At 48.7% G+C, this 24,741-nt stretch overlaps 1 long non-coding RNA gene across 1 annotated transcript; it reads right to left on the reverse strand.

The window, feature by feature from the left end:
* Nucleotides 1-194: 194 nt before the first annotated feature.
* Nucleotides 195-21,387, reverse strand: LOC146341420 (uncharacterized). Its single transcript, XR_014783868.1, has 4 exons — nucleotides 20,443-21,387; nucleotides 8,142-8,227; nucleotides 4,728-5,004; nucleotides 195-1,175 (listed from the first exon to the last, which is right to left on the reverse strand). It is a non-coding gene; the product is annotated as an uncharacterized LOC146341420 (long non-coding RNA).
* Between the last annotated feature and the right edge of the window lie 3,354 nt (nucleotides 21,388-24,741).

Below are 24,741 nucleotides of genomic sequence, written 5' to 3' on the forward strand. Positions count from 1 at the left end.
ATTGAAATGAGTATAAAATATAGCCATTAGTTAGAGGTGCCTGACTAGTCTTAGATATTTCCCACTAGGCTTCAGAAATGTTCAGAATTGCCTACCAATGTCACTATTCTGGGCATTTGCAACATTTACTGTGGGCTTCTTCACATGGGGCTTGCGAGCAGAGATGGGTTAAAGAAGACGCAGACAACAAGCTTGGGTTGAAAATTAGGCCACATTTATTGAAATAGCTGCAAAGGGGTAACTAGGACAGGCATCTAACTGTGTCAGCAGCTAGCTGGCACTTCTTGGGCGAAAACACACCCAGCCTGAGGGGTGGCGGTGATCTCACCATCCCTCCGGACTGCCCCTTCTGGGGGAGGTAGACCTTCCGGTGTCACCCCCAACCCGGTGCCACACAACACCTGGGTGAGTGAGTAGGGTTGGTCTCCCAGGCAACCCTTATCCCCCCGCTGAGCCGCACAACCCGTTCGGGGGGCCCTCAGGCGTCACCTGTCACCATAAGGTGCCTCTGCATGCACACCATCCCTACTTTCCTGTTTTTGCCCATCCTAGCCGCCACAGGAGTCACAAGCCTAGAGCTTGTGAAACTCCCCCCACCTGCGCAGAAGAACTTCCCACAGGCCCCTTTGCAGATCAAACAGAAATATGTTATTCACTAAATGAGACAGATGGACACCATCCTTCCTGTAACGCTCCCTCCATGTCCACAGAATTCCCTGGCAGGTGGTGCATCCATCACCTCATTCGCATTGGCCATAATCCATTTCTCTGTGCACTTTCAGACGTGCCCTGCCACTGGCAACGTCATTCCATTTCTTCCCATTGATCCACGGGAGCAGTGAGGGCTGCAATAGGCTACTTCTGGCCAGGTATGCCAGACCACCTGCCTCTCAACCAAGGCCTGTTCGATCAGGTCCTCGCCTGGCTTATAGCCGAAGTCATTCCTCTCAATGTGCAGCACCTGGACCTGCAGAGGAAGGTTGACAAACTTTGGTGGAACAGAGTGAGGAGGGGACTCCCACCGTATGCCATGTCTGTGAAGCCACTGGATCTTAATGTGATGAGGTGACAGAAGCTGAAGTCTGAAGATGACATACAAGCCCTTCATGCAGCTCCAGACATCATAACGTGCCCATGTAAGGGCACCCGTACCGGCGTACGACGAGTCTGCTGGTCTAAGGAAGAAGCACATTAGGGCAAGCAAAGTGAAGACTGTGTCAGGAAGAAGCGGAGAACTCGAGAACGCAGGCCGGAACGCTGTGAAGCCCCATTTTCAAAATGCCATAACATGCCTGAGAGAGAAACCTCCAGCGGCTACCATGGAGACTGCTTCAATGTAACAACAGTCAGTTCTGAACTGCAAATTACCTAGGCCTAGCGGGGTAGAGCTAATGTAGAATCTGCCCAAATTGCCTTTATGTCAACAGTAGGCCATTGAAGTGATAAAACGGAGGCCCCTCCTCAGACCCGCGGCATTCCAAAACCCATAAGGTGCCGACGGGGCATAACCCATTGACTTGCGTTTGGCTGTGGACCACTACCGTGCCCTTGCCCTACCGATCAGTTTGATCAATAAATACGTAAATGGGTTACATTGGACCAGACCTGTGCCTTGAAGCATATCCAGGCCCTCCAGGACAAGTCGGCCTTGGGAGCCCAGACCAACCCTGAATTCCTAATGGGGGGGGGGGTTGAAGAAGGTCGTTAAGGCTGCTACGTGGAACAGGTAAAAATCTTACTGGAAAGCTCAAATGGAGGGCCATTACCCTTAGAGCCTGAAAGGGATATCCGGAGAGAGAGGGTGGCTAATTTACTAAAGCGGGCAACATCTGTGCCCAACCCTATACTGCACGCTGAACCCTAAAATCTGACATGGAGTCAGTGAATCCCACCATTGTGGGCCGGAAGGCTAAATGGCCAGCTTGCGACTTATGGTCCCAGATAGCCCATTGTTCCTTAAGGAGGCGCAACACTGCGGCCCATGATCCATAGGTAAGGGCCATGAATCCTATCGCTGAAGCTTTGCCTAATGTGCGGCACACCCTACCTGCTCTATCACAGGCGGCTCCTGTACTGAGAGCCATGGAATGCAGGGTGGCCTGCCTGGCTTCAGTATCCCGGTCTCTAAGGATGGACGAAAGTCCCTTACCAGGTCCCGCAGCTTGCTTCGCGGTGGGGGGGAGGCGCTTCGGTTCTCCCCCAGAAGTTCTTGGCGGGGGGGAGGCGCCCCGCCCCTCCCGGCCGAAATTCAGGCCGGGGGGGAGGTGCCCCATCCCTCACCGCCGAAATTCAGGCCGGGGGGGAGTGCCCCATCTCCCCGGCAGCGAAATAAAAAAGTAAATTAAAAAAAAAACACGTGATAGGCTACATTACGATTTACCTAGCCTATCACGACTAGATTTTCAAAGTCAGCCGTGATAGGCTACATAAATCGTTACGTAGCCTATCACGTGTGTGTGTGTTTTTTTTACTTTACTTTGTAATGGCGGTGGCAGCAGCCAGTCGGAAGACTGGCCGCCGCCCCCGCCCCCGCCAAAGCGCCGCTGAAACGCTGCTGGGACACGCCGCCGAGAGGGACATTCGAAGGAGGTAAGTCCCATCCCGGGGGCGGGGGTGGGGGGCGGAGAATTTCACCACCAATTTCGGGGGGGCGAATGCATTGGCATTCGGCCTCCTGGAGATTCGTGGAGAAATTCTACGCCATCCCTACCAGTCTCCCATAGTACTGCAAGGATGGGATCTGTGAATGGCGCACCCGCGGGGGTTAAGGCCCAGAAGACGTTGACCTAATTTCATAACAAGGCAATGACATTTGGGTTTGCCTAGCCCAGCACATGGTGGATCCAGAACCAGATGTTGTAATACCGCCTCTGGAGCGCGAACACACTGACACATGACATGACCCTCCGATTTCAGGAGGACGGAGAATGAATAACGTGGTCGTGTTGTCATACCGAGGGGGGGGGGTTACTGACTTGGCTATAAGGTCATCCAAAATGTGCTTGGCGGTGGCAGCCTCCACTCTACAGGCCACTCCCCACAGCCCTAATGGACCTGCCCTAAGCGTCTGAAACCCCCTGGGGTAGCAGTGGAACCATGTTAATCTGGGGTCCGTCTTTGAGGAGAGGCTCGCGCCTCCAGAAGGAAGTGCCATTAAAGCCATACTAAGTTGAAGCCATGCCCATGGATACATGCGCACAGCAGAAGTGATCCTGGTTCAATTGTGCGGCAGCCGCAGTCCTTACACTGCCCAAACTGAGCCTGCGCGAGAAGGCACGGTCAGGGGCCGCTACCTGAAGTGAAAAGAAGATGCCCTACAATATTTTGTATGGCCCCCCCAAAGGAAAACTCTAAGAAGATATATAACTGCTTGGAGCTGTGCCCAAAAAACCTGAAAGTTGTCCTGAGGGGGCGAGAATAACACCTAAGGGTATCGAATTGGCTTCACAGAATGTCGATGTGGGAGACAGGCCCTCAGCCTTTTGTGAGCTAAGGGACACCGAGGTAGCAGGAAAGGGGAGCAATACTTGCGTTAGGTTAAAACAATGACCACAGTCTTTGGACTCCATGTAGCACATGCCCATCAGGGACCCGTGACCAAGACAGCTGCCTCATTGGAGAGGTGTATCGCACTGAGCACAGATGATCAGGGATCTTGTGATTAACAGACTGGCCCTCAGGGAAGAAAGGTTATGAATCAGGATAAACTCCCTAGAGGATATTCTGGGCACCCTTTCGAGAAGGGCAATCTCTAGAGTAGATTGCGGGGTGTGGAAAGAAGGGAGGGGGCTAAAACCCTTCTGCCAGGACTGTTTTGTTAACCTCTCAAGAACTTGTCAATGCCTGGCGAGGAGAAATGTTGCTGACGAGGTAAGGATGGCCTATTGACCTAGAGAAAGGGGGGAGGGGTCCTAGAACCTAGCATAAAACCGTGTTTCAAGTTGAGACGCGTTCCCCCAGTTGGGGTATCATCTTAAAGCTGGAGTAGCGGCGCCAAACTACCCAGGCATGGGCCAACCAGAGCTTCCTACTGCCTCGGCCTTTCCAAGGGGGAGGGCCCTACCATCCCCAGGCATTGGGCAAGAGGTGCACGAGTGCTGACTACTACAAGGGGAGCACTCACGATGGAAATGGCACGTGTCCTGGGAGTATGTGCCCTTGGGGCTGTATTCCAAGCACAGACCAAGGTGCTGAAACAGCGGACCCACCATAGGCCGAGAGCCAGTGTGGGAGACAGCCTGGTGAATGTGGCCACTGCCAGATCTGTCGCCGAACCCAGCCGGGAAGGAGTCAAAATTGGAGCGAAAGGTCCTGGACCAACGGGCCCCTGCGCAGAGAAGGGCAATGGCGGCCCTCCCACACAAGGCCTCGACATAAGCCAGTCATATACCTCCTCAGGTGAAAACCCTTAGGAGAAGGAGTAGCCCTGGTGGTATTACTGCTCGCCAGATTAGCGTAGGGATCTGATATGCCACTTATGTGGATGCCCGAGCGGGCGGGGGCAGGCAAGGGATCCTAAATCAATTGAGCCAAACCCTGTAAGATGCTGCGTTAAGCAGCAGGGGTTACTGTGGGGTATGACTGACAGAGCTGCAGGCAGCCCGGGCGTCGTATAGGGAGATGACATTGGGAGGGACAGCCACCCCAGGGAGGTAAGCTAAGGCGGCAACCCCATGGCCCTGAAGGTAACCCATCTGGACAAGTGGGGCGAGGTGCAGTCATCTCACCCATATCCAGAACAGCCATGTCCAGGTCCCCGGGAGCAAGGGAGACGATGCCGCTTGCAGTGCTCCTGACGGAGATGCTCTAGGCGAGCGGACCGCCTCCAGCTGTGGTGTGTCGCCCGGGCGAAAACCACAAGGAGGATGATGTTGCTTGGATCACTGCTGACGGAGATGCCGCAGGAAGGTGGACTGCCTGGAGTGGTGGAGTGCTGCCATGGTGAACCTGCGAAGGCGAGGTGCAGGCCTCAATGGCGTCCAGGTGCACTGAACCCAAGACGAGCTGAAATAGAAGGACGTAGCGAGTGTTGGGTCGGCTGTCGCGTTCGCTTAAGCTGGACCACAGCGGGTTTCTTAGGCCTGGCCGGGGGAGGGGGAAGGTATCCCTGAAGAACGCTTGGCAGCTTCTGCAGATGAGAAGAATTGACGCCAGTACCGGGTCTGCTTCATCATCAGACTCAGGCCTAGGCAGCAATCTGTTGGGGAGGGGGGCGGAGCCCTACCCTTCCCGTTCTTTCAACCTTGGCCATTCTTGGGAGGCATGTTGTGGAAGTGAGATAAGCTTGGCATGATATTGGCAAGAAGAAGGAAGGGCCCGGGTCCTTGGACCCAGTCCAACACTCCAACCACCACCCATAGAAATAAAAGTGGCAGGAGTCGGAGCACACTGCGGAGTTCCAGTGGGCTAATTGCTGGGCACCCAGGGTAACTGGCAGCAGTGCCGCCGTTACCACTGATTAGAGAGGTGAGCGCAAAACATTGATCCTCTTTCTGTATGGATCTGTGTGTTCACATTTAAGCCACTGTGTGTCTAGCAATTAACCTTATTTGTTTATAGGGTGACTTAAAAAAAAAAAAAGCGCGTACGGCTAATGGCGCCCCCCATAGGGAGCCGCCATTCGCGTTAATTATTTGGTAGCTGTAGATTACGTAAAGATTACATAGACTACGGCGACCAAATAAGGAACGCGAATGGCGGCTCCCTATGGGGGCCGCCATTTGCGTACACGCTTTTCTTTTTGTAAGTCACCCGTGATAGGCTACGTGACGATTTACGTAGCCTATCACGGCTGACTTTGCAGATCTAGCCGTGATAGGCTACGTAAATCGTCACGTAGCCTATCACGGGGGTGTTTTTTTTTTAAACTTTTTATTTCGCGGCTGGGCGAGGCGAGGCACCTCCTCCCCGGCCTGAATTTCGGGGGAAGAAGCGAAGTGCCTCCCCCTCACCGCGAAGCAAGCTGCGAGATGAGGTAAGTGACTTTCGAGCACTCCTATGCCTGAGTGCGGTTGCCCCCCTGCCAAAAGCGCCCGCGACCCAGGCGACGTGGTGGGTGCACAACAGGGAGCAGCGGCTTATTAAATTATTTATTTAATTAATTAATTAATTGTTTGATTATTTATTTATTTTTTCCTTTTCTTTCCTCTTCTTCTCCCCCTTTTGGGGAGGGCGCACAGGTGCCGGCTAGGGGTGAACGAAAGTCACTTACCTTTTCTCGCAGCTTTTTCGCGGTGGGGGGAGCGCTTCGCTGCTCCCCCCGCAAAGTTCAGGCCGGGGGGGGAGGCTTCCCGCCTCGCCCAGCCGAAATTCAGGCCGGGGGGGGAGGCTTCCCGCCTCGCCCGGCCGAAATTCAGGCCGGGGAGGAGGCTTCCCGCCTCGCCCGGCCGCGAACACGAAAGTAAAAAAAAAAAAAAAGTCCCCTGATAGGCTACGTGACGATTCACGTAGCCTATCACGGCTAGATCTGGAAAGTCAGCCGTGATAGGCTACGTGAATCGTCACGTAGCCTATCACGGGTGACTTTAAAAAAAAAAAAAAAAGCGCGTACGCGAATGGCGGCCCCCATAGGGCGCTGCCATTCGCGTTCCTTATTTAGTTGCTGTAGTCTACGTCAATGTTTACGTAGACTACGGCGAAAATAAGGGCAACGCTCGAACACCGGACGAACCGCCAGCCGGACCCGCCGCCAGGAGGGACATTCAGGGAAGGTAAGTCCCGTCCCGGGGGGGGGGCGGGGGGCGGGGGGGGCAGAGGATTTCTCCCCGAAACTTGTTCGGGGGGCCGAACACGTTGGCGCTCGCCCCCCCGAAGTTTCGGGGAGAAATTCTCCGCCATCCCTAGTGCCGGCGAGTGAAGGAACGGGGCAGGCACACCGCCGCCATAAGTGCCGACACCCCCCGAGGCTGGTAAGCACTGGCAACAACCGGCACCGTGCATGAGCGCGCGCCGGTACACAAACGCCAGCACTTACACCGGCCCAGCAGCTAAGGCCAGGAGGGGCGGCGTCCCTCCTGGCGCGTGCCCCGCCGTGAGCTCTGAAAACTCCAGGGCCGCGTTAAAGGGGGGTGGGTGCCCAGCCGCCATGAGCGCTAGTGCACCCACGAGTGCTGGCGCCCCCGCAGGGGAGCGGGGCAGCAAGCGCCGCATCCGGGCACGCGCCGGCACAGTCGCCGGTGCTCCTGCTGGGGCAGCAAGCACCGGCTGAGGGGAGAAGGATGGAGGGGCGGGCACTCTATCTCCTCGAGCGCTGGCACCCTCCACCCCAACAGGGAGCGAATGATGGGCACCGCAGACAGGCACGCGCTGGCCCAGCTGCCGGTGCATCCGCTGGGTGGCCAGAGCCCGCCGAGGGGGAGCGCCCGAACACACGTGCTCCCACCGGCAACCCGGGGTCACGGCGGCGAAGGTGAACCGCAACCGCAGGAGGGGAAAAGGAGGGAGGGGCGGGCGCTCAGCCTCCACGAGCGCCGGCACCCCCCAGCAGGGTAGGGAACAACAGGCGCCACACCCAAGCGTGCACCGGCACAGCCACCGGCACTCCTGCTGGGGCGGCAAGTGCCGGCCAAGGGGGCAGCACCCGCGCCCGTGCGCCCCCGCTGAGAGGCCCGGCAAACCCCGGAGCCACGGCAAGAAGCGAGGAGAAGGGGTGTGTGCCGCCACCTCAAGCGCCGAGGCCCGCAGGCGCAGTGCCTTAGTGCGGGCTGCCACCCACGCTGGCGCCTCCTCTGGCTGGGCAGGCACCGGCCACGATGGAGCCGCGCCGGAGGGCGTGCGCCCCACCATGTGTGTCAGCGAAGCTTTGGGCATGCAGATTGCATGCGGAATCCTGAAGCATGCGAGTTCAAGAGGCTGGTACGACGGCGAAGCCAGTCTCCAGCAGGCAGGTGTCCTTCGTTGTTTCTCGGAGGGGCTGTAGCTCTCTCTAGCTGCGGAGAGCCAGAGAGCTGAGATTGGGAGGGGAGCTGAGTTTAAGGCAGCTCAGCCTGCCCCTCCCTGCATGGTGGTGCCACTGGAGTGCACCAATCAGAGGACCCTACGTGTTGTCACCCCTCCCGCCCGCAATGCCCCCCCCTTTCAGCCAGGCAAGCTGGCGCCGGGGTGAGGGCATTTTTATCGTGCAATCAAGATTGGTCACTCACAGAAGTTTGTGGGTCCTTTACATGATGTCGTCAATCTCCAACGCCTCTCTTATACTTTCCAAGCATTTCCATGGCTTAATTTGAAACTGCAACAATGTAGCAACAAAAATATCCATTTTCCATTTCTCCAAGAAAAGAGGAAATCCTGCAACAAGAGGAGCTAGACAACAGCACCATCTAGTGACTGTATAAATGAAACAAATAGAACTCACAGATAAAGGGGGGAGGGGAGGGGAGGGGAGTGCATGTAAAGGGAAAGAATCCAGAAGCCAAAGCCCTGGTAAAATCTCAGGAAAAAACCCTCTGTATGTGGAAGCCCTGTGATTCACACTCATAATATTTCACACTCTCACAGAAGTGCTGTTATTGACAATGAAAGTCCTAAATGTTCTGGGACCTGGAACCTTATAAACCACATCTTCTTGGATGAACCTATCCCCATACCTCGATCATCTATGGAAGCCCTTTGCTCCGTTTCCCTTCCATCAGAGGTATGGAGGATGGTGACACAGCCAAGTATGGTGGAACTGATGCTATGGAATTCACCCCCACCCCCAGGGTAGCTCGTTGTGCTCCTTCTCTATTATTAGTTTAGACAGCATCTAAAGTGGCTTAGTGGTTAAGACGCTGAACTGCAGACCGGAAGGTCGGCAGGACAGCAGTTCGAGATCCGAGTGCTGCATGACGGAGTGAGCTCCCGTCTTCAGTCCCAGCTTCTGCCAACCTAGCAGTTCGAAAGCAAGAAGTTGCAAGTAGATAAATAGGTACCGCTTTGGCAGGAAAGGTAACAGCGTTCCGTGCACCTCGGTGTTCAGTCATGCTGGCCACATGACCACGGAAGCGTCTTCGGACAGCGCTGGCTCTTCGGCTTAGAAACGGGGATGAGCACTGCACCCTAGGGTCGGACACGACTGGTTGGGGACACCTTTACCTTTAAAGAAAGGCTAGCTTTTGCTGTTTCCTCCAGAAGGCGTTTGGGATATTATGAACTATGATTTGGGGATATGATGTGCTATACATTTTTGTTTATCTGCCTATTATTGTTGTTGTTGTTGTTGTTGTTGTCGTTGTTTTTTAATATGATTTATTATTTGATGAGCTTGTCATTGTTGCTATTTTTTGTAAGCTACATCATGTAAATATATGGGTCAAAGCAACAACAAAGGAATATAATTAGCCCAATTAAATAGACTAACAAATCTCTTAGCAAAGGCAGTTGCACATATGCAAAGAGAAAGTATGGTGAGATACGACAATTATCCTTTGCTGCTTTAATATTGATCTAGTGCATTGACTTGTACGGCTCATTCTGTTGGTATAGACAATTAAGCCCACACAGCTAGCATGGTATCTGAATAATCCCTAGTCCCAGTGCTTTTGCTTTCATGTGAAGTTAGAAAGGAACAGAAACGGTCAAAAGTATTCTCAAGTCTCAAGACAGGAGCTCAAATAGTTCATAAAAGGACAATTATGGTTTTCAATATAATTCAATACAGGCTTTGATCACACATACAGAATCCATGTCGGGTGGGTGCATCTCTCTGAAATCATAAGTACAGGGAGTATCAATTGTCAAAGTAATAATAATAATAATAATAATAATAATAATAATAATAATAGATAGACAAAGCCTTTTCCGCAGAATGCCCATGGGCCCAGAATAGTCAAGTTAGATTAACAAGGCCCTAGCGTATCCATAAAACACCACAATTCTTTCTCTATTCAGCAATTAGCGGTGGGTTGCTAATATATCCCTGCAGGAGAATGCACTGCTGACATGAACTTCCTATTAATAAAGTGTTAAAATAAAACTAAATTTTTAAAAACACATTCACAAAAGAAGAGAAGGAGAAATACAGATACTAAGTGATATGAGCCAGGTTAGCAAATAGTAAAAGTGTGTGTGGTGGCAGGGAGAGGGAGAGGGAGAGAGGGGGGGAGAGGAGCATTAGTGAGAAAGAAAGAAATGTGTGGGGGACACTGAGTAAACTGTTGATAGACAATTCTTTAATTACCTTTTTGCAACCAATGTACAACAAAGAAGAAAAAATATGAAAGATTATGAAAAATATGGCCTTATTACTTCATTGTTAGTATTAGTGGAAGATCCATTTATGTTAATAAAAACAAAGTTCATTGGCAATAAGAAGTAGATTGATACTGGACAGATCATGTATAATATCATCATCATCATCATCTTTCAGCCTAGAAATGAGCATCCAATTCAATTTAAATTATTAATTCATGAAAACAACGTCCACTAATGCTATGCTGGGGCTGGGCCAATGAAGGGGAGAGGGCAATATAGATGGTTCTAAATGACTCCCAGCAAATTTATGGGGAAAGAGGAAACTGGGCTGCATTCTGGAACATATATGAGTAGGGATGTATGAAACTCACTTACCTTTTCGCAGATTGTGTTCGTGGGGGGGGAGGTGCTCCCTCACTCCCCCCGGGATCCTTGATGGGGGGAGAGGCGATCCGGTCCTCCCCCCCAGAATCCTGCCCGGCCGGCTCCACTCCGTAGCTGGCCAGGCCCATCCACAGCTGGAGTTCTGGCCGCGGACGGGCTGCTGAGGACGCAAATGGTGGCCGCCATAGCAGCCGCCATTTGCGTCCAGCCAGGCAGCCGTGATAGGCTACGTAAGACTTTACGAAGCCTATCACGGCTGGGTAAAACAACAACAACAAAAAAAAACAGCATATGCAACTGGCGGCAGCTACGGCGGCTGCCATTTGCGTTCCCTATTTTTCGCCGTTTTAGCTTACGTAAATATTTACGTAAGCTAAAACAGCGGGGAAAAAAAAGGAACGCAAATAGCGCCAACTATGCTATTTGCATTCCCCTTTTTTTCGCCGTAATAGCCTACATAAATATATATGTAGACTAAAACGGCGAAAAATAGGGAATGCAAATGGCGGATGCCGTAGCTGCCGCCATTTGCGTATGCCTTTTTTTGTTTTTGTTTTTGTTTTGCTTGGCTTGCCGTGATAGGCTACGTAAATACTTACATAGCCTATCACAGCAAAGACCCGAATGTAAATGGCGGCCGTGGCAGCTGGTTGAAAGACCAGCCGCCGCCACTGCCGCCGAACCCGCCACTGGAGCCACCGCCGTCCGGAACATCCACCCCAGGTAAGCCTCGTCCTGGGGGGAATCCGCGGGGGGGGGCAGGCCGTTCTGCCACAGATTTCGGGGGGCTGAATGCCAGTGCATTTGGCCTCACTGAAATCTGTGGCAGAATTCTCCGCCATCCCTACATATGAGGGGAGGTAAGCCTAGCCCTTAACTGAGGACACTGGAACAACCAGGGGTAGGGGAATCATTGAGTTCACCCCTTTACTTGTCTTTGATGTATTCATTTCTAAGGGGTAATTGCTGCCCTTGGTATAAATAGCGCTGTTCATGAAGACAAATAGGCTACAACTTTGAGGGTGGAGCAGCAAGATCATGATGGCAGACCCTGGGCAGTATCCAACTGTGTCATTCCGCTAGGGCAAATGACATTGCACTCGCAGAAACTAGGGCTGAATATACACATAGCAGTTTTACCGTTATCATACCACAGTGATTACTACTGGTGCCCATTGGCGTCAAGTGCACCAACAGTTATCATTGCAGTATGATAACAGTAAAACTGCTATGTGTAGATTTAGCCCAGGTTCTGAACTGTGTACAAAAGGAGAATCCAACTAAAATTAGATTAACCATTTGAGCATGATGCTTGCACCATTCATTGTGCATATGGCTGCATATTGCATTTGTACAACCATGGCACAATGGGTTGCATGAGTGTATTGTGCAACCACTTGCACAGCAGAAAGGTTTGGTGGAGCTCTGCTAGCACTATTTGAGCTTGTGGAATGGCACAGTTGGATACTGCCCCATATGCCCAACCTCCATGTATTCATCAGCTGTTATGCACAAAGTGTAGGCTATAGAAGAAATAAAAAATGTGCCTCTCACATACGTGAAACTTATCAAGATGATGACAATGATGATAGGTTTAAACAGGATCAATGCATAGCAGGAATGGCTAACATGGAGGCGTCATCGTGCACCCAGTTGCAGCTGGTGGCTCCAGTTCCGGAGAGGCTATGATTCCATTCAGGGTTTTAGCCACCACCAGCCAAAACTCGGATGGTGCTATCCAAGGTACTGAAATGTGCTATCTAAGGTGCTGAATCCATTTTGGGGATAATGTTCCGCACCTTGCATAGCATTATTAGAATTTTGGCTGGTGGTACCTAAAACCATGAATGGAATTACAGCCTCTCAGGAAATGGAGCCACCACTCACCACTGAGTGCTCCCTGTCCTCAGCTTCATTGCTGAATTCAAGTTTGGTGGTAATCAAACCACCTAGTTGCAATATGCTCCTGTAACTCAGCTTGTAACTAAGCATAAGCAACTGAAACAATTGCATATCACTTCTCTGTGTAACCTTAAATCCATGTCCCTCCACTTCTTGTGTTGTTTCCACTGTGTCAGGTTTTAGATGATGGCTCCATGGAGCAGTATCCTGCCTCCTTGCATTCTGTAAAGCACCATGCACACCACAAATCACATTGTTAGCTCATGCCTCATTTCCTTCCCCACCCCTCAAGTAAATAAATAGTGTCAGTGGAAGCTTTCCTGCATGCCACAGTCCTGATCCAGTTCACTCCACGTCCACATTGTGAGTGTTATATATTAATTTTAACAAGCACTCAGGAGCAAATTAGACACTTAACATAATATCTACATCGGCCCTTGGTGAGATTTTACACCTTGGCCAGATGAGGTGTATGCTTGTGTTTCAGCTTTATCTGAGAACCGTTGAAGTTTACAGTGTCAGGGCCAAACTACATGTTACATTTACTGTGTAGCATGCAGCTTTGCATTTTCATTTTTAAAAAATTCTGCAGTATGGTGGATGTATTTTAGGGGATTGCAGTACAAAGGAAGGGGGAGATTAAAAGGTTTTGGGTGGAGCCCAGGGACCTTGGGTAGTTACATTATTGGACACTCTACTACAGAGATTCCTCTTGAGGTACCTGTAGTCATAGAATCATAGAACAGTAGGGTTGGAAGGGGCTTACAAGGCCATTGAGTCCAACCCCCTGCTCAATGCAGGAATCCAAGTCAGAGCATCCCTGACAGATGGCTGTCCAGCCTAGGGATGTACGAAAGGGACTTACCTTGTCCCGCAGCTTTTTTTGCGGTGGGGGGGAGGCGCTTCGCTTCTCCCCCCGAAGTTCATGCGAGGGGGGGAGGCTTCCCGCCTCCCCCGGCCGAAATTCAGGCTGGGCGGGAGGCGTCCCATCCCTTGCCGGCGGAAGTCAGGCCAGGTAGAAGCACCCCGTCTACCCAGCCGCAAAAAAAACCAAAAAACCACCCCCGTGATAGGCTACGTAATGATTAACGTAGCCTATCATGGCTAGATTTGCAAAGTCAGCCATGATAGGCTACATTAATCGTCATGTAGCCTATCACGGGTGACTTTGGAAAAAAAAAAAAGTGCGTACGCAAATGGTGGCCCCCATAGAGAGCCGCCATTTGCATTCCTTATTTTGTCCCTGTAGTCTACGTAAAGATTTACGTTGACTACGGCAAAAATAAGGGCAACGCAAATAGCGTAAATCTTTACGTAGACTACAGGGACCAAATAAGGAATGCAAATGGCAGCTCCCTATGGGGGCCGCCATTTGCGTATGCGCTTTTTTTTTTCCAAAGTCACCCGTGATAGGCTACGTGACGATTAACATAGCTTATAATGGTTGACTTTGCAAATCTAGCCGTGATAGGCCACATTAATCGTTACGTAGCCTATCACGGGAGTGGTTTTTTTTTTTAACTTTCCTTGTAATGGCGGCAGCGGCAGCCAGTCAAAAGACTGGCTGCCGCCCCCACCCCTGACGAAGACCGGACGAACAGCCGCCGGGACCCGCTGCCGGGAGGGACATTCGTGAAAGGTAAGTCCCATCCCAGGGGGGTGGCGAGGGGGTGGTGGGGGGCGGAGAATTTCACCGCCGATTTCGGGGGGCCGATCGCATTGGCACTCGACCCCCCGAAGTTTCGGGGAGAAATTCTCCCCCATCCCTAGTCCAGCCTCGTCTTGAATGCTTCCACTGTGGGAGAGCCCACTACCTCCCTAGGTAATTGGTTCCATTGTCACATTGCTCTAACACTCAGGAAGTGTTTCCTGATGTTCAACTGGAATCTGGTTTCCTGTAACTTGAGCCCATTACTCTGTATCCTGCACTCTGGGATGATTGAGAAGAGATCCTGGCCTTCCTCTCTGGGACAACCTCTCAAGTACTTGAAGAGTGCTATCCTATCTCCCTTCAGTCTTCTATTCTCAAGGCTAAACACGCCCAGTTCTTTCAGTCTCTCTTCATAAGGCTTTATTTCCAGTCCCCTGATGATCTTTGTTGCCCTCCTCTGAACCCTCTCCAGTTTGTCTGCATCCTTCTTCAAGTGTGGTGCCCAGAACTGGACACAGTACTCCAGATGAGGCCTAACCAGTGCTGAGTAGAGGGGAACTAGTACTTCCCGGGATTTGGGAGTTATGCTTCTATTAACTCAGCCCAAAATTAGGGATGTCAGAGAATTCCACCACAGATCTCGGTGAGGCCAAATGCCAGTGCATTTGGCCCGCCGAACTCCATGGTGGAATGGCCTGCCCCCCGCTCCCCCCCGTGGATCCCCCCTGGGATGAGACTTACCTGGGGCGGATGTTCCGGGCGGCGGCGGCTCTGGTGGCGGCTTCAGCGGCGGTGGCTGGTCTTCTGATCGGCTGCCGCCACTGCCATTTGCAGTCTTGTCATTGTTGTTGTGTTTTTTTTTTTACAAGACGTGATAGGCTATGTACAGACTTACGTAGCCTATCATGGCTGGGTAAAAAAACCAACAACAACCAGCGTACGCAAATGGCGGCGGCTATGGCCACCGCCATTTGTGTTCCTTATTTTTGGCTGCCTTAGTCTACGTAAATATTTACGTAGACTATGGCAATGAAAACAAAGGGGAATGCAAATAGCATAGCGGGAGCTATTTGCGTCCCTTTTTGATTTGCCAGTTTAGCCTACGTAAATATTTACATAGGCTAAAATGGTGAATCAAAAAGGGACGCAAATAGCGCCTGCTATGCTATTTGTGTTCCCCTTTATTTTTGCTGTCATAGTCTACGTAAATATTTACATAGACTAAGACAGCCAAAAATAAGGAATGCAAATGGTGGTGGCCGTAGCCGCCACCATTTGCGTACGCAGTTGTTGTTGTTGTTGTTTTTTACCCAGAGCCCTCTGCAGCCGGAAATCTGGCTGCGGACAGCTCTGGCCTGGGCCTGGCCGTCTGCTCCGCTGATCTGCCGCAGAGCACAGCCGGCCGTGGAGGATTCCGGGGGGGAGGAATTTTCCCAGGGGTTAATGTCAGATTGACTGGTCTCTAGTTCCCAGGTTCCTCCTTTTTACCCTTTTTGAAGATAGGGACAACATTAGCCCTCCTCCAGTCATCTGGCACTTCCTTCGTCCTCCATGATTTCTCAAAGTTAATAGACAGCGGTTCTGAGAGTTTTTCTGCCAGTTCCTTTATTACTCTAGGATGCAGTTCATCTGGCCCTGGAGATTTGAACTCATTCAAAGTCATTAGGTGTTCCTTGACCATACGCCTATCGATCTCAAGCTGCAATCCTGCCCCTTCAGCCTCTACTTCACCTTTGCCAGGGGGGTCATAGACCCTCTTTTGGGAGAAGACTGAGCCAAAGTTGGAATTGAGCACTTCTGCCTTTTCTTTGTCATCTGTTATCATCTTGCCATCCTTATTTAATAGCTGAACCCCCATTTCTTTCCTCTACCTTTTACTATGCATGTAGCTGAAGAAAGCCTTTTTGTTGTTTTTAGCATCCCTCGCTAACCTCAGCTTTAGCCTTCCTGATACCATCCCTGCAATTCTGTGCTACCTGCCTGTACTCTTCCTTTGTTGCTTGGCCTTCTTTCTACTTCCTATATGTGTCCTTTTTGTTTTCAGGTCATCCCTAAGCTTTTTCTGAAGCCACATGGGCTTGTTCTGTTGTCTTCCACCTTTTCTTAGAATTGTCTGTAATTGTGCCTTGAGAATTTCCTTTTTTAAAAGCTCCCAACCATCTTGGACTCATTTTCTCATTAGAGTCACTTGTCATGAGACCTTACTGATCATTGTTCTGAGTTTATTAAAATCAGCTTTCCTAAAATCCAGGGTACGCGTTTGACTACACTCGGCTTTTGCTTCCCTTAGAACCAAGAACTCAAGTACAACATGGTCACTTTCCCCCACAGTTCCTATAACTGCTACTTTATCCACTAAGTCATCTCTGTTGTTTAGGATGAAGTCAAGGATAGCCAATCCTCTAGTTCCTTCCTCTACTTTCTGTAGGAGGAAGTTATCCACCACACAACTCAGGAATTTCCTGGAGGGGCCATGTTTTGCAGAATTTGTCTCCCAACAAATATTGGGAAAGACTGAAGGCAAAAGGAGAAGGGGACAGAAGAAGATGAGGTGGCTAGATAGCATCACTGATGCAATGAATATGGACTTGAGCATGCTCCGGGAGAGAGCGCAGGGCAGGAAGGCCAGGAACAGTTGGACACGACTGAACAACTGAACAACAAATTACTACTACATCATGCTTCCTTAAAACTTTGGCTATTTGCTTTTCAAAAGTTTCATCCTTGTCTTCTCCTTGATTGGGTGGCTGGTAGTAGACTCCAACCACTGTTGCAGATACTTTATTTTATTATTTTGACAAAAATAAAATAAAATTTACAGAGGAGTTGCCCAAGTTAAAGTGTCACGGCTAGAGAGCTGAGCTGTGCGGCTCTGTTTAGACAGAGGCCTTGCTAAAAAATTAAAGGCCCTTGTCTGTCAGAAGGGGTGAAGGGCCACACTTCCCCTTTTTAAACTGATGCAAAAGTAGAGAGCCTTTGCTGGAAACATCACATCTTCATTGCCCAGAGCCGTCTCTGTTTGCTTCCATCAATGTCTGGGCTTTTTAGAGACACTCTGCACATGAACTAAAATTTTAAATTGTCACAAACTTGCCATGGACAGTGCTATGAAGCTTTTGATAAACTTGAACTCTCATCGCTGTGGACCGTGTGTCTATGTTTGTAGTCAGCTCAGTGTACAGCAGGCTGAGTTTAATCTATAACTTTTAGATTTCCTTCTGCCAGAACTCATGCAGCATAGAGTTGCCGATGCAAAAATGGTGACCTAGAACTCTGCGTGTGTGGGTATGCCCGTCCCTTGATTTTAATGAGCCCTGAGCTTTCAGCCAGAAGAGCAGTATAATTGCTGGATCTGCTCCATCATGCCTTACCATGCAAGAAGTGTTTTCCATTCATTGTGTTAAATTGCAGAAAAAGTTTGTTGTATATATTTTATGATTTCTTAAATATCATAAAATATATGTGATATTTGCAGATTAGTGTTAGTTGCAACTCCAAATAATACTAAGTGTGGTTCCCAATGGATGACGAAGAGAAAAGACAAAAGCAAGTAGAAAAGAAGGAATAGAGAAAGTAGAAGACAGATAGAGAAGAGAAGAAAAAAAAAAGAAAGAAAAGGCAAAAGGCAAAGAAAAAACATTTGTAAAAAAAGAAGCGTGGCCATAGTTGCCCCCAGGGTAAATTAAAAGCAGCTGATTGTGCCTGGAGCTTATTACCTGGGGTAAAGTAGCCACAATAATGTAATAGTTCTTTAAGATGAAAAAAAATGTAACTAGAAGGAGAAGAAGAGCCTATCCCAAATGTGTGTCATTGAGACTAGTGTAAGGCAGAAAAGTTTAAGTAAGTTTAACTTAAAAAAGACAAATAAAGGGACAAGGCTGGTGCATGGAGCAGAAAGTTTTGTGTAAAAAGTTTGAAACATGATCTGCAATACAGGCAGATCAGCAAAGAAAAAGAAAGCAAAAGAAAGAGAAAAAATTTGTCTTCCCATACTAATAAATAAAAGTGTTATCAAGCACTTTGGGAAGCGAAGTTGTTTACAGGAAGCTGTGCCTGAGAACCAAGCACTTCTAGCCTATGCTGAAAATGCTTGCTAGTGTTGTGCTGCCTCATGGGTAACATGTATGGTATAAAACCCATTTAGCCCAATAGCTCGTGGTTCAGAGAAGCTGTCTGATCCAACCATTAAGTACGCCTGTGTGCTGTAAGTTACCCAATAAAGTCTCCTTGTAAGTACCCCCCCCCCCCCGCTGGAATCCCACTCTTGGTTGGAAAGGATGAACTTCTGTGATGGGAATTGGGGGCTTATTTTCTAAGACAAAGCGAGGCTGGGCTTGAAGACCTTTGCTCAGTGTTTGGACTTCTTGTTTAAGGCTAACGTTTGCTTGCTCTTGATGCTGCTCCAGTGTCAATTATGAAGTCAATGTCACGGCCCCTCACAGTCAATGTCACGGCCCTTCTCAAGCTGTCTCCCTCTTCGCCCATTCTGGCCCCTTTGTTTTTTTCCTTTGTGTATTTGATTTATTTTATTTGGGCATTCATGCCACTAATGTCCATCTTGTCCACACTGGGCACACTGGTTCTTTTTTAAGAATCTTCTGCCTCTGCCGGGTCTTCTTCTTTTCTTTTTTCGTTTACGTCTTCTTGGGCCTCTGGGTCGAGGGGGGTGTACTGGCGATAGGCATTTGAAAGACGCTCCAAGTACGCTCTGGGGCCTTGGTGGCACCTTGCAGCACTTTAGACACTTTGGTCATATTAACTGACTTCTTCATACCTGCTTTCATGGCTTTTAACAGCAGGGTTTGATACTGGGTGAGGCGCTCTAGCCCCACTTGTGTTTTGGGATTCCAGCGAGGGGGAGATTTATTTACAAGGAGACTTTATTGGGTAACTTACAGCACACAGGCGTACTTAATGGTTGGATCAGACAGCTTCTCTGAACCACGAGCTATTGGGCTAAATGGGTTTTATACCATACATGTTACCCATGAGGCAGCACAACACTAGCAAGCATTTTCAGCATAGGCTAGAAGTGCTTGGTTCTCAGGCACAGCTTCCTGTAAACAACTTCGCTTCCCAAAGTGCTTGATAACACTTTTATTTATTAGTATGGGAAGACAAATTTTTTCTCTTTCTTTTGCTTTCTTTTTCTTTGCTGATCTGCCTGTATTGCAGATCATGTTTCAAACTTTTTACACAAAACTTTCTGCTCCATGCACCAGCCTTGTCCCTTTATTTGTCTTTTTTAAGTTAAACTTACTTAAACTTTTCTGCCTTACACTAGTCTCAATGACACACATTTGGGATAGGCTCTTCTTCTCCTTCTAGTTACATTTTTTTTCATCTTAAAGAACTATTACATTATTGTGGCTACTTTACCCCAGGTAATAAGCTCCAGGCACAATCAGCTGCTTTTAATTTACCCTGGGGGCAACTATGGCCACGCTTCTTTTTTTACAAATGTTTTTTCTTTGCCTTTTGCCTTTTCTTTCTTTTTTTTTTCTTCTCTTCTCTATCTGTCTTCTACTTTCTCTATTCCTTCTTTTCTACTTGCTTTTGTCTTTTCTCTTCGTCATCCATTGGGAACCACACTTAGTATTATTTGGAGTTGCAACTAACACTAATCTGCAAATATCACATATATTTTATGATATTTAAGAAATCATAAAATATATACAACAAACTTTTTCTGCAATTTAACACAATGAATGGAAAACACTTCTTGCATGGTAAGGCATGATGGAGCAGATCCAGCAATTATACTGCTCTTCTGGCTGAAAGCTCAGGGCTCATTAAAATCAAGGGACGGGCATACCCACACACGCAGAGTTCTAGGTCACCATTTTTGCATCGGCAACTCTATGCTGCATGAGTTCTGGCAGAAGGAAATCTAAAAGTTATAGATTAAACTCAGCCTGCTGTACACTGAGCTGACTACAAACATAGACACACGGTCCACAGCGATGAGAGTTCAAGTTTATCAAAAGCTTCATAGCACTGTCCATGGCAAGTTTGTGACAATTTAAAATTTTAGTTCATGTGCAGAGTGTCTCTAAAAAGCCCAGACATTGATGGAAGCAAAAAGAGACGGCTCTGGGCAATGAAGATGTGATGTTTCCAGCAAAGGCTCTCTACTTTTGCATCAGTTTAAAAAGGGGAAGTGTGGCCCTTCACCCCTTCTGACAGACAAGGGCCTTTAATTTTTTAGCAAGGCCTCTATCTAAACAGAGCCGCACAGCTCAGCTCTCTAGCCGTGACACTTTAACTTGGGCAACTCCTCTGTAAATTTTATTTTATTTTTGTCAGGTTTTTTCACAGACATTTTAAAAACTTACTCTTTTTTTTTCTTTTCTAACCTGGTACACGAAAGCACTGAAACACTGAGTGCCGAAACTCAGGACGCTGGGGGGTGATGGGCATCGCCTTATACTTGCATTTTTCAGGCAGCCATTAATCTTCGGGAAGGCGGTGGGGTGATTTGCAGGACTTCAAAGGCAAGCTTCTCAGTTTGTTTGTATTTGTAAATCCCAAGCTCAAAACAGGACACGATGAGGTACAGGGCCACCAAATTCTTGCTTTGGCATGGGCAACAAATAACTCGGGTTAGCTTTCTTCGCTGGGGTCTCAAACAGGAAAACAGTCTTAATTTAAAGTTGTAACATCACTGACAGCGTCAGCCAGCCAGCTACACAGATCTCATTGTTTTTCAAGACAGTTGCTCCAATATCTTCTTTTCTTCTCAATCAGGTTGGGTCTTTCAGCTTACACAGTTTATTGCAGCTTTCAGGAGCATGGCAGTAGCATGATTTTGGCTTGGCCAGGAACATGCTGTCTGGTTTCTCGGTCTCTTTAGCACACACACTTAGGCAGTGTAACACTGGACACTCAAATCAGTGAGATTTCTTCATTGCAGGGAATCCCACGGCAAAAGCTTAATGGTTACGCTCTTCAGAAATCATATAGCTGATGGTCAGTAGCTACAGGCTCTATGCAATTTTAACACAGTTCAAAGCTAAACACGGTTACCTTGACAGAGATCTTCAACGTGGTCTTTCCGCTTCATTCTGCTTTGGGACAGTCTTATGGCACACTTTTCACTTGAAGAGGGGTCTAGCCTGTGCTCTGGGGGCTGATTCTTCACCTTTATTTTCTATTTTGCCTTCATCTTCTGAGTCTTCATTTTCAGTTTCCATTTCTTAGGGATTTTATCTCAATTAGGCGAGGTGATGATGTTGCACAACTCAGAACGTTGTGGGCAATTTTCCTGCCCCCCCTCTCTCGGCGCGCTAGGCTAACAGCTACTTTTTCGGCCTTACACTCTCACGCTCCCACGCTTTGTTAAAAGCCAGACTGTCCTGCAACATTTTTCTAATTAACAGCCTCAGATCTTGTTTTTTTTCCTCTCAGCTCGACCTTGAGCTTTTTGCTGTTTTCTCTCTCTATTCTGAATCTTTTTTTAAAAACCTTTTTCCTTCTTTGTTTGACATACATCTCAAGGGGGTGCAAGGTTTGCTTCCCCCACCACCCATAGCCTCCCTCCTAAATTGAAGACAGACACAATTAGGGAATGGGAATTGGTCAGTGAGTAAGGGGTCTCACTGGCCGACACAAGAGGATTTTTCACACCACGCACTTTGCTACTGGCCTGGGCACCCGGACGGTCAACGGTATGCTTCAGAAACCGCAGTAGCCACTCACACAATCATCAATCTCTCCACTACATCCATATGTCCCTGCCACCCACTTTTCCCACTTTTTACCAGAGCGGAAAACGGCTTCCCCAGCTTCCTCAGCTTCCTACTGAGTACTGGCGTGCTAGGTACTGGCGCCCACTCGGGGGTGTGATCAGGCCCCCCTTCTACCCGCAAGGAGTAGGTTCTTTTTGTATACGTATACCACCAACACTGACCTTCTTCATAAGGCGGGGCCCTCTTTTTTTCTGCCCAGTGGCCTTTCTCCCTAAAGGCGGGGCCCTCTTTTTCCCATATACTTGCCTTTCTCCTGAAGGCTTCCAATGTGGGTTTCAACTCAATTGCAGCTGCGATACAGGCAGGGCTCAAGTTCCTTCCTCCGCTTCTCAAGGTTCTCTTGCCGCTCGCTGCCGTTTGGGCGATCCCGGTGCAGGCTTTCTCCCATTCACTCGACAAAAAGGTCGGTGGCGCCAAGAAAGGGAGGCATGCGCCGAGCTCGTCTTCCCGGTGCGGCGATCAAGAGCAGGCAACTGCCACCTGTCTGGCTCAGAGCCTGCCACATCCGAGTCACGGCACCATTTATGTTGCAGAACCCAGAGTCAGAGAGACCACGGAGTGAAGGAAAAAGAGATTCTTTATTTAACGCGCGGGCTTAAGGCTGGAATCGTTTCCAAAGAGCCAGAAGCCCCGATTTACATTAGCACATTGGTTTTATAGACATTGTGACATATATGAAATGGCTCCTCCTCCCCCTCCTGCATGGGGTTGCAATCCTCAACATTTCTTCTCTTAGCACTATTGTTTATAATACAAGAACTGGGTTATAGGGTAGCCATGATAAGGAGAGAACAGAAGAGAACAGCAGAGAACAAGATATACAATTGTATGACCTTTGACAAGATAAGGAATTCCTGTGTCTCGTCAGCTTACAACAATATATTCAAGGGAGAAAGAGCTCAGCAAGAACATGAAGCATGAGACTGCATGAGGCTACTTAGTCTGATCCCGATATGGCTGCTACACCACCAGGTTCCTTTTATCCTTTCCTGCATTTATTTTGATCCAGATGCTCTCGATGGGGCTACCAAGCTCATCCTCCTGTATTTCTGTGCAGATATATGTATTTCTCACATACAGTGCAACCCCACCTCCCTTCCTGTTCCTCCTGTTCTTTTTGAACAAGTTATATCCTTCAATTGCTGTATTCCAGTCATGAGAGTCATCCCACCAAGTCTCAGTTATACCTATCAAGTCATAATTTCCCTCCTGTATTAAGAGTTCAAGTTCATTCTGTTTGTTTCCCATACTCTGGGCATTAGTATATAGACATCGAAGACCATGTGCTTCATGGTCTGGCTTTCTTCCTACATGTTTTTGAAGACTAACATGAATCTTTATTGGATGTTCCACTAGTTTGAAAATGCCCATCATTAGGATTTGGGGGCCTCTGCACAAGCTAGGTCTCTTTCACTTGTGAGGAGGTAAGGGAATAGGATGCATGAACTGAGGTGGAGCACACCAGAATTCTATGTCTAAATGACTTATTAAAAAAGCCAATCCACATGGCAAATATTATGGTTTCTGGGATATTTATGTACAAATTTACCATCAGTTTATTCCAGCCAAGAGCCAAATGAAGACTAGTGAAAGCAAAAACCCAGTGGTGCCTTAGTTTCAAGGTTTGGTCTAACTTTTTTCAGATCTCATCAGTGTGTTCCCTTTTGTCCTCATGGCTAGAACAACTGCTCCACTTTGATGATCTCCGGAGCCTGCCATGGATGTATTCCTCATTTTGTGGAAAAATATAAGGTTGCTTAAATCTAAGGCATTGTCTTCCAACTGATATATCATGATCCACTTGGGTTTGCACCAGTAGAACTGTTGTCACTCTTTCTATATCACCTGCTGATCTAATATCACACTTTGCAATCCTTCTGTCCTTTGCTTTCTTCTGTTCAGTGGTGTTACTTCCTTCAGTCATTAATACCTTTTTGCAGTACTCGTGTTCATAATTTGCAGGCATCTGGACTGCATCAGATGGTCCTATGCCAGCTAGTGGATACACCTGTCTGGCTTTTTGCATGATGTTGGACAAAGATCATTGGTCCAATTCAACTTTCAGAAGGCACATCCAGCCATGTTAAGCACTTAAGGGAGCAATCCTACCAGGACAGAACTCAGAGGCAACCACCTATCCAGTGCAGGGCAGGAGAAGCACGGAGGGGATCGTCCCCTCTGTGCTTCAGCCACCCTGCATTTGCTGCTAGAAAGCCAATCTCGGCTGTCTAGTCACAGGAAGTCAGACACGTTGGATGTGTCATGCCAGATTTCGGACTTCCCTGCCCCCGACATGCCCCCAGGAACACCCTGTTTTCACTGCTCTGCACTCCTCTTCCAAGCGCGGAGTGCGGGGCTGTTCTGCACTGCCTACATGGCAATGGGGGATGGGGTGAAGGTCAGTTCTCAGGATGGGGTGAAGTTCAGTTCTCAGGGAACCAATCTATCCTATGGCCATCTAGCTACTGACTAGCAGCCATAGGAATGTGCCCTAAGGGATTTAAACAGGACAGCTGAGCATCTACTCATTGGAATAATCTCTTCCACTGAAATCAATAAGATTAACAAGTTTTGAAATTTTGCTACTATGTGCACTTTTCCCTAATTTGTCATTCACCAGCCTGTACTAGCAATTCATTATAAACAATGCCCTGTACATTATGCTGCTGTTTAACTCAGGTTTTCATAGGATACAACCCTCTAAGTAGGGATGGCGGAGAATTTCTGAGAATTTCTCCATGAATCTCGGTGAGACCGAATGCCAACGCATTTGGCCCCCCGAAATTGGCGGTGAAATTCTCCGCCCCCCCCCCCCGGGATGGGACTTACCTCCTGCGAATGTCCCTCTTGGCGGCAGGTCCCGGAGGCGGTTTGGCGGCGGTTCGG

Source organism: Heloderma suspectum, chromosome 6 (assembly GCF_057233095.1).
Source record: "Heloderma suspectum isolate Gila_16-S chromosome 6, 16-S_ref, whole genome shotgun sequence".
NCBI classification, from domain to species: Eukaryota; Metazoa; Chordata; class Lepidosauria; order Squamata; family Helodermatidae; genus Heloderma; species Heloderma suspectum.